We start from the raw sequence: 10,461 nt of genomic DNA on the forward strand, positions 1-10,461 counted from the left end.
TATTCAGTCTCCCCAAAAGTAATTTCCTTCAGTGTCTATTTTGACCTAAAATCTTAAAGCTAGAACAAATGTGCTGGTGACTATTGACTCCTAAATGAGGTTACTCCCTTTAGTAGAACACATCTGCTGGCCAGCTGCTTCTGTAGAGATCAGGTGTTAAAGTTCTGTCCCATAATGCCTTGCTCAGTTTTGAACCTCACAATTACAGGCACGCCTTTGAGGATGAGGAATTTTTGTTGCATCTGATACAGGTAAGGTTTGCAAACAGGGATTCTGTGGTCATCTGTATTGCACAGGATCAGAGCCATTGTAAAGGCCCTTGTGTTTGTGGCCAATCCCCCTTGGGTCTGTGCCCTCCTCCTTCCCTAAAAGAAACACATAACAGAGGGGCTAAAGATCAGGGCAGCGTGTCACAAGGTTGGTGCATCCTGAAGGCCAGTCTAGCGTGAGTACTCTGTCACCTACCTGTGGGTGTGAAATGCAGACTGTGGTTTGGACGCCCATAAGCAGTGATACAAAGTGATTCTAAATATCTGTCATCAAAACACAGGGAGATGTCGAACTTGGACCAGAGGATGCTCGTAGTGCCTGAGAGCATGCTTTGGGCTGCCCCTTCATAGAGGGCATAGAGCAGACTGCTGGGCTACTAGGGAAGCTGCAAGGCAGGAAGGGGTCTTTGCTCCTAACCCCATGCAGTGGCCAATGGTGGGCAGAAAGGCAGTAATGTAGTGCAAACAGAAACACAACCGCTTGACAGAGAGCCCAGGTACTTCTTCTCCAAGTTGTCTTACAGAGGCCACCTTATAATCTCATTTATCTGTTTGACCTTCATTCTGACTGGCTGAGATGAAATCACGAATCCGTTTTAATTTGTATTTATTTCCCTTATTGGCTAAGGATACCAGAGACCCTCCCCCAATAATCACTGGCCATTTGTATTTTTTTTTCTTTGATCAATATCAGTTATATTCATTAGTCAGGGCGTCATTGGCTGGCTTATGACATCATTAGATGGGCAACTCTTGGAGTTCTTTATAGTATCAATGCCCTCTTAGACATGTAATTAGCAAAGGTTTTCTCCCATTCTGTGGACTGTCACTCCACTCTACTGAGTTCTTGTGCGAAAGCATTTTAGTTTCATGAAATTTTATCCACCAATTCTCAGGGTAATTACCTGTATTACCCGCAATATTTTCAAAGAGCTCATCCTTATGCCCGTATGTTGAAATATTTCCCTCTGCCAATTACAGAGATTCTGGTTTTAATTTAAGTTCCCTGATCAAGTTAGAACTGATTCTTGTGCAGAGCGAGAGACGTGGATCTTGCCTCATTCTTCTCCGTGGGAGCCTCTAGTTTTCCAAAAACCATTCATTGAAAAGGCTAACTGTGACCTAAAGCATGCTTTGGGACTTTTCACTAAAAAGCAGGGCCCTGTAGAGGCTTGGGTTTGCCTCTGGGCCCTCAGTTGTATTCCACTTGTCTGATTGTGTGGTTTTGTGCCAGTGCCTTGTAGTCAATGTTGTTATGAGTCTATAATGTAATTTGACAGCAGATATTTTCAGTAGCATCGCTCCTTCTGCCTAAGATTGCAGCGTCATCTATTTTCAGTCTTTTGTGTTTCCATGTGAATTTTCTGGTTGCTTTTTCACTTCTGAAAAAGTGATCACATTGACTTAGTAGACAATTTCCAGTGATGTAAACTATTTCCAGGTAATTAATTCTACCAAATCACGATCACGGAAGATCTTCCCACCATCATGTGCCTTCTTCAGTTTTCATCGTACAGGTCTTTTATTTCTATAAAGTGGTTAATTTTTCATGCTACGGTAAGAAGAAATTTTTTTCCCATGATTTCTTTCTCAACAACTTTGTCACGATAGATCAAAAAGGCTCTTGGTTCTGTGTGCTTTTATAGCCTGCTACTTTGCTGAAAGTGTTAATTAAATGAAAAAGTTGCACAGCGGAATTTTTGGGGTCCTTTAAATATAGGCACATGCTGCCTACAAACTGGTGTGGTTTGGCTTCTTCCCATCCTAGCTGTATCCACTTGTCTTACCGCTCCAGCTAGGACTTCAAGCCCTTCAAGTAGAGAGACTGGACATCTTGTCACACTCCTGATTTTAGAAGGAGCCTTCTCAATTTTCTCATTTAGCAGGAGGGTGGCTATTGGTTTCTCAGAAATAGGCTTCGTCATATTGAGGTAAGTTCCCTCCATCGCTAGCTTTCTTGAGGCCTTTATTAGGAAGGGATGTTGAACTTCATCACAGGCTTTTTCTGCATCTCTTGGGGAAATCACGTGTTTCCAGTTATGGGCACTTCAATAATTAGATAAAAGCTTAATACAATTAATAATTTTATTATATTATCATTATATTACAACAGTATATTTAATATTATATTATATATTTATGTTATGATATAATTAATAATATAACTATTATAATATAGTAATTCATACTATATTATTAATAATATAATAATTTGTAGAAGTGGAAACCAAAAAATGTCACACCTTCATGGTTGGTCACAAAGAGGATATTTATAGCAAATGCATGTTTTAACAGTTATACACCAAACTAAGTTGTTTATAATAGATACTTTATGCATATATATATTTATTACTGTGCATGCTCTAGTAATTATACATTTCTTATTTTAAACTTGAACGCATCGATGACATTTGATCTATTTCTCTCAATATCTTCAGCTTTGGAAGTTAGTTAATGTCCTCAGGCCTTTATTAGGAAGGGATGTTGAACTTCATCACAGGCTTTTTCTGCATCTCTTGGGGAAATCATGTGTTTCAATGTATTCACAAGCCATGCTACATTTACTGATTTGTATGTGTACGACTTTGTGTCCCCAGATGAAAGAAATTCAGTCATGAACTAGAATCATTTCAATGTTTTAGAGAGAGAGAGAGAGAGAGAGAGAGAGAGAGAGAGAGAGAGAGAGAGAGAGCTCATCATGGTGTTGTGTGGCACTATTCCTGGAGAGCCATGAACAAACGTCTACACACCCTAGACAGGAAAGTGACAACAGACCAAAGTACAGGATACCACCAGAGTTGGACTTGGTGAACCGGTGGGTTTTATTGGGGCTACTTACAGCAGATGAAATGACTCAAAGACAGATCTGTCGCCAAAGTCCTCCTCCCTGGAGCTCCCCACACAGCCGGAAAGCAAGTCCACAGGTTGAGGGAGCCCTTTCATGGCTGAGCTGGTCTGAGCCTCCTGCAGGCAGCTCAGCTGTGTAAGCTGTGCACTCCTGCCCTCGGTGAGCTGGTGCCAAGTTCAGAGGTGAATCCCTTCTTATCAGTGAGGCGGGGTCCAGTTCCAGCAGTGTATTCCTCCCCTTAGGGAGACAGGGCCCAACTCCGCCTTGCATTTCTCATCCTTGCCTGTTTTGCTCACCCAGGCCATGACACTCAGTGGTACCACTACCACTGCCCCCACAGATGAACATAGATTTCTGTGTTTCAGGTCGATCCCCATCTCCACAGTCTGTGCTGTCTTGATGTCTCTTGGTCTGTGGCTCAGGCAGGCCCCAGTTTTGTCTCTGCAGCCCGGTCGGTCTCTCTCCACTTTGCTGTTGCTGTAAGGCCAGTGTCCGGGAGGAAAGAATACCTCTTCCTGCAAACCAATACCTCCCCCTACTGCAAACCAGAGCACGGGGCATCTGGACACCAGTCAGCTGCCACTCCGGACGCTTCCCAGTAAAGGTCTCACCTCGTTTCGTCTTTCCTCTTCTGCATTTTCTCTCACGAACTTAAGTCTATCGCTTTCTAGCCCGATTCCTTTCTCTTCCTCAACAGTACCAAGATGTCTCTTAAGCTGCCATCTTACCTGGAAGAACTAACAATCTTTAGCATTTTCTTTCTACAAAGTAGAAAGGGCAATCTTTTTTAGAGAGTATCAGTTTGCTGTAGCTGACCCCTGAGTGGCTAAGAAACTAACACACCTCTCAAAAATGAATTCTACTGGAACCATAAAAGACTTGAAAAGGAGGTTTTTGAAGAAAACAACAGTACCTGATATTATTGAGTTCTCTAACTGAATCGACTAGTACAAACGCTGCACTGTCAGCATGTCCTGCTTTAAGCAAACAAACCACATGGTTAACTCATCCTAGACCACGTTTCAAAGGAGAGTTGACTCCTGCTCGCTCTGAGAGTGTAGAAGGCTTTACTGAGGTTGAAATAAGTAGTTATTTTAATGCAGCCACAATAATTTTCTCTACTGAAAATGAAGTGTCATATAATTTTATACTTAGATATGTAGATACGCAAAGCTAAGCATAGCTGAATATTTTATATTTGAGGAAGTTAAACAAGGAAATTAAACCAAAAACCACCCAAGAGTTTTACGTCAGCTTGAGAACCCTCATCTGAGGTATTTACTTTCTCTGAGACACAAAAACTGGGAAGATTCACATTAAAACCATAACTTCCTAATATCCACATATTCATAAAATATAAGGATATTATTTCAAATTTTAAATGTCTTATTTCATCTAGAAAATACAGCTTTCTATTTTCCAATAAAAAACAATTTTCTTCCAGAATATGAAATCTAATTATGAATAAAAGCAACCAAAACAGGAATTCAAGGAGACTCAGCCCTGGATATAAAACAGAATGTAATTAGATTTCAGAAACTCGCCCTCCCCGCCCCCGCCCTCTTGCTGCCCTGGTGTCTCACCTCTAAGATACACAACAGAGTAAGCAGCAGAAAGTCCACCGTGCATTCTGTCCGCTTTCCATTTCTGTCAACATCTGTATACACAGGTCGCAGCCAGTCCCACCCTCACCCTCTCCCCACCCCTCCCTTCTATTATCACATTTTCCCCAAAGAACTTGTTAAAGTCACTCCTTACCTGCCCTCAGCTCATCTTCTTCTTTCCCTTGTATATTTATTTGGTTTCTCATTTCTTTCTACTTTACTGAAAAGGAATTATGTGAACACAGAATTTCTTAAGCATGATTTCCAGTTATGGGCACTTCAACAATTAGATAAAAGCTTAATAAAATTAATAATTTTATTATATTAGCATTATATTAATATCAGTATATTTAATATTATATTATATATTTATATGTTATGATATAATTAATAATATAACTATTATAATATAGTATTTGTACTATATTATTAATAATATAATAATTTGTAGAAGTGGAAACCAAAAAATGTCACACCTTCATGGATGGTCACAAAGAGGATATTTATAGCAAACACATGTTTTAACAGTTATACACTAAACTAAGTTGTTTATAATAGATACTTTATGCATATATATATGTATATATATATGTGCATGCTCTAGTAATTATACAATTCTTATTTTAAACTTGAATGCATCGATGACATTTGATCTATTTCTCTCAATATCTTCAGCTTTGGAAGTTAGTTAATGTCCTCAGATAATGCCCTAGGCAGCCAACAGGAGAAAGGAAAGCAGAGCAGCCAGAGCCAGGGCATTTTGCTCAAGGGAGGTGGCTCGAATTCACTCACTGACTTCTTTGGGGGTAATAAACATGTTCCCACCAGGTATAGGCGTCAGAAGTGGTATTTTTATTTGCATGTGACTGTCAACATGATGCTTCCCTCTGCATTCCCTGAGGAAGGAATGCATGTGTCTGTGCATACTGACCAGAGAAGGAAGTAGAAAATGAACCAAGCAGACAGCCAAAGGAAAGCAAACTGAATCCAAGGCGAGGCATGGCCATGCGTGCCCGGAGAGGCTCACGGACTGATAACTTGTAAGATAAAGCGAAGCACAGCGTGCCTGTCATTATCCTTATGCGCTGCGTGCTGAAGTTTCACTCCTACGTCCGCTTTTTCCATTTTAGCAATGCAGATCTGCCCAAAGCAGCTCAATCCCTTTTATGAAGGCAGAGCTAACTCTCTATGCAGAGTAATGAAACGGGATTGGTGGGATCACCATCCCAAGCTGCCTCTGTGCGACCCGGTCATGTGGTACAGGCAAACGCTAATAAGGTCCCAGTGGTTTTTGTGGGTATGCGCTGCTGGGAATGCATTGACCAGTTAGGACTTAAACGCTTTTGAATCATTCCTTCATTTAGGTGTTGGATGGACTTACTGACTTATATCAAACAAATACGAGACAATGGGTGTCATGCTTGAAATTAGATTATAAAGAGATGGTGGCTTTCCCCTCGGGTGTCTGTTCTAGGGGGAGCCAGCTGGAGACAGCCTGTGGGGAGACCTCATGATTCAGCTTAGGAGCAGATCCCTGCCCATGTCAGTATTCCACCAGTGAACTTACAAGGTCCTCCATCCATCAAGCCTTGAGACAACTGTAACTTCAGCTAACAACCTGATTATAACTTCCAAAAAAGCAACCCTGACCAAAACCACACAGCTATGCTGTTTTGAGATCCCAGACCACAGAGAATCTGAGCTTATTTTAAGCCGCTAAATTTGAGATGATTCATGAGCCTTAGGAGATACGCAGTTCAATCCACAGCCAATAAGGAGCATCGGGAGAGTTAGAGGTGGGGAGAGGAAAGACGAAAGAGTAGCTATGTTGTGTAAAATAAGACCAGGAACCTTGTTGCTACGTCTTAGGCTGCTCTCTCTACACTCTAATATGGGCATAGATGTGATTAACCCAATGTTAAGTAAAAAGAATTTTGCATATCAAATAACATTTTTCAGAACCATACTTTATGTATAGCAACACAATTTATAGTATTAAATAATATTATAGTAGACTGGCTTGATACAGTTTTAAACAGAAGAAAAGACAAGTTACTGGATACATTGTTCACATTAACCTGTTTTGGAAAAGTAGTTTTTAAAAAATGTTCTGGTGAGGCAAATTGTAACTTGAAGTTTTTCCCTCTATATTAATGGGTTGGAGAGATGCTCAGTGGTTAGAGCACCTGCTGCTGTTACAGAGGACCTGAGTTCGACTCTCAGTACCTGTGTCAATTGGCTCACAGCTGCCTGTAACTTAAGCTTAGGGAATCTGATTCCCTCTTCTGGTTTCCACCATTACCCCAGACACATGCCATACAGTTACTATGAGATACACACGCCTACATAATTGTGGTCGTTGGAATAGGAATGGTCTCCAATACTTCGCCCATAGGGAGTAGAACTACTAGGAGGTGTGGCCTTGTAAGAGGAAGTGAGTCACTGTGGGGGCGGGCTTTGAGGTGTCAGATGCTCAAACTAAGCCCAGTGTCACTTGACTTCTTCCACCTGCTGATCCAGATATAGAACTCTCAGCTCCTTCTGCAATGCCATATCTGCCTGAATGCTGCCACGGTGATAATGGCCTAAACCTCTGATCTATAAGCCAGCCAATTAAGAGTTTATAAGAGATGCTGTAGTCATGGAGTCTCTTCACAGCAATACAACCCTAACTAAGACAGTAGTAAGTAAAAACTACATTTAAATAACTTTTAAAATGATAGAAATACAACATAGAAAAGAGAGTTTAAAAGCCTTAGAGAAGAAAGGTGATGTGCCGAGAGAAGTAAGCTGAATACTGCGTCCATTGTTCAGTTCTCCCTCGGGAGGAAAAACTGAAGCCACCTCCGAAGGTCAAGGAAAGCAGACAGATGAAGTCCATGGCCCTGAGAGACCTCAGACCCAGGTTCAGACTCTGGTGAAAGAGTGGGTCTTCCGATGGATAGGAAAGATTAATAATCAAGAGAGGTCTCATGTTGCCCAAGCTCTATGACTCAGAAGGCAGTGACCACCCCTCCCTCCCACCAAGTCCCCATTCCACTTTTATGCCTTTGTGTTTTCTTTGTGACCCACTGGGTTAAAACAGGGCCATTCTCATGAGCATGAGTGTGCAACTATCCACTGGAGCGTGAGTAACTCACCCAACGACTACATCACTAAAGACAATGATTTCCTCAACCCCCAGAAAGTGTTGGCTCCTATTGGCTCCCTTTGGGTAGGGTGGGGCCCCAAGGCCCCGTCTACACTCTGTGATTCGGTGAATGCTATCTTGACAGAGAATCTTTGTTCTGTATTTTTAGTATATGTTTGTAATACACATAAGTAGGGGCTCACACACGTGCTCAGGTATGTGTGTGTATGTGTTCATCCACAGTTGATGCTGCGAGGCCTCCTTGATCACTCTCCACTTTACACATTGAGGTAGAGTCTCTCCCTCAACTTGAGGCTCACCATTTTGGCTAGTCTGGCTAGCCAGCTTGTTCCAGAGATTCCCTATCTCTGCTACCTGCCCACTAAGATTACAGGTGAGCCATCACACCCACCTGACTTTTGCATGAGTTCTGGGAATCAAAACTCCTCTCCTCAAGCTTGCATGACAAGCACTCTCTCCGATGAGCCATCTTGCTAACACTAATTAATAATCTATTTTTAAACACTGAGCTACCCTAGGGGTCTAAGACTCACAGCCTCAACTTGTCCTGCCAGAGCTTCTGAACAAGTGAAAGCCCAGAAAGGCAGTTACGAAGGACAAGGGGACTGGATCATGACTGGTCCAAGGGTGTGGGCAGCAGGTGGTTTGGCTAGGGCTGGGAAACGAATGAAGAGAGACAACTCCATACTTAGTCATTGGGAATGGATCTTATCAACTGGGACTTACCCTGGAGCCTGGAGTTTGATAGCTCTGAGTCTGAGATCAGCTTTTGGATGAAACCCTGGGGCCACTATGAGTCATTCACTTCCCAAGAATTCAGAAACTGGGAAGTGTATAGGATATCCACACTGTAGCTCTTCTTTGGTGGTGGTGGTTAATACTCAAAAGGCCTTATAAGCGAAAGGATAGGCCATTTGCCTGCCCTAATCTCAGTGCTGAAGTTGCTTCACACACTTTCAATGCTCTTCAAAAACACCCTCTGAGCTACAAAGTCCACTCAGGGGATCTGGAAAGTCTCTAGGGAAAAAGAGTCTATTTGGCCCACAGAACGCAAAACCAACGGTGGCAAGCGGAGGCCTTTGCTATGCAAAGAAGGGAAGCTGCTAAAGTTGAAGACAGCTCTCAGCAATGGCCTAAACTATAGGAAAGACAGGAGTCCGTCCATTTCACTAACTCCCCACCCTCCCTTCATGCAAGTAACTGGCATCTCCAACTGTTAGAGCCCAATAAGATACTAACTACGCCTTCCCCCATTTTCTCTTGGGATCTGGCTTTTCTTTCCTCCTCTTCCTCCCCCCCTCCTCCTCCTCCTCCTCCCCCCTCTCTTCTTCCTCCTCCTCTTCCTCTTCCTCTTCCTCTTCCTCTTCCTCTTCCTCTTCCTCTTCCTCTTCCTCTTCCTCTTCCTCTTCTTCTTGATTATCTTTGGCTAGCCTCAAACTCACCCTCACCATGCAACCAAGAGCCAAGGATGACTTTGAAATTTTGATCCACCAACCTCCACTTCTTTTTTTTTTTTTTCTTTTTTCTTTTTTTCCGGGGCTGGGGACCAAACCCAGGGCCTTGCGCTTGCTAGGCAAGCGCTCTACCACTGAGCTAAATCCCCAACCCCCAACCTCCACTTCTTGAGTGCTGGGATTACAGACAGCAGGCACCACTGTGCCTGATTTATGCAAAACTGGGGACTGAATCTGGGCTTCATACACACCAAGCAATCACTTTCTTCACTGAGTTGTATCCCTAGCCCTAATTGTCTTTGGGGTGCCACATTTCTTGTCCATAGTGATTTGGGTTTTTTTGCCCCCTGTGCACACCCGTCTTTCTAGAGACTGCAAGCAGCTTCTTGACTTTATTATATCCAGTTTTGTTTTTTAAAACTTACATTTTTATCTATCCTTACTGTTCTAACATTTATTTGGTTTTGTTTTTGAAATTTTTCATTATTGGGAGTTGTTTTTTCTTTTTCCTGCTAGCGTTGCTTTTTCTCTTCATCTCAACCACATTCCTACTCACTCCATTCTTCCTGTGTATTAATCTTGATTTCTCTCCATTTCTTCCCTTTCAATATCTCCCCCTATAACATGTAGTTCCTACTACCTTGCTTTGAGATCCAGGCAGACGGTGCTACCAGTCCCACCCAGGTTCCCTTAGATCCTCAAATAAACACACACACACACACACACACACACACACACACACACACACACTAGCTTATTTTTTATATGTTTTAGCTCAATGGCGGGGCTCTTCTGAACCTTCCTCAGTTATTGCACCCTTCTTTTCACTTTCACTCCCAGCTCAGCACCCTAAACCTGCCCTCAGCTCAGCTGATCTCTAATCTCACACCTGCTACCCCAGACCCAGTCAGGAAAGTGGCCAATGGCCACTCCACCCTAGATTCCGCATGGCCGGTGGCTTTCTTTTCCTCTGAAGCACAGCAAATCCTTTTCTCCTCTCCTGTGTCTGCTAGACTGCCCTGTGAAAACTTGAAGTCCCACCTATTCTGCCCAGCTCATTGACTGCTAGCATCTTTATTGATTGATCAAGAACCAATTGGGGAACAGCACCTTGAGGGTTCACACTCAGACTCCT

The sequence above is a fragment of the Rattus rattus genome, chromosome 8 (genome assembly GCF_011064425.1).
Source record: "Rattus rattus isolate New Zealand chromosome 8, Rrattus_CSIRO_v1, whole genome shotgun sequence".
Taxonomy (NCBI): Eukaryota; Metazoa; Chordata; class Mammalia; order Rodentia; family Muridae; genus Rattus; species Rattus rattus.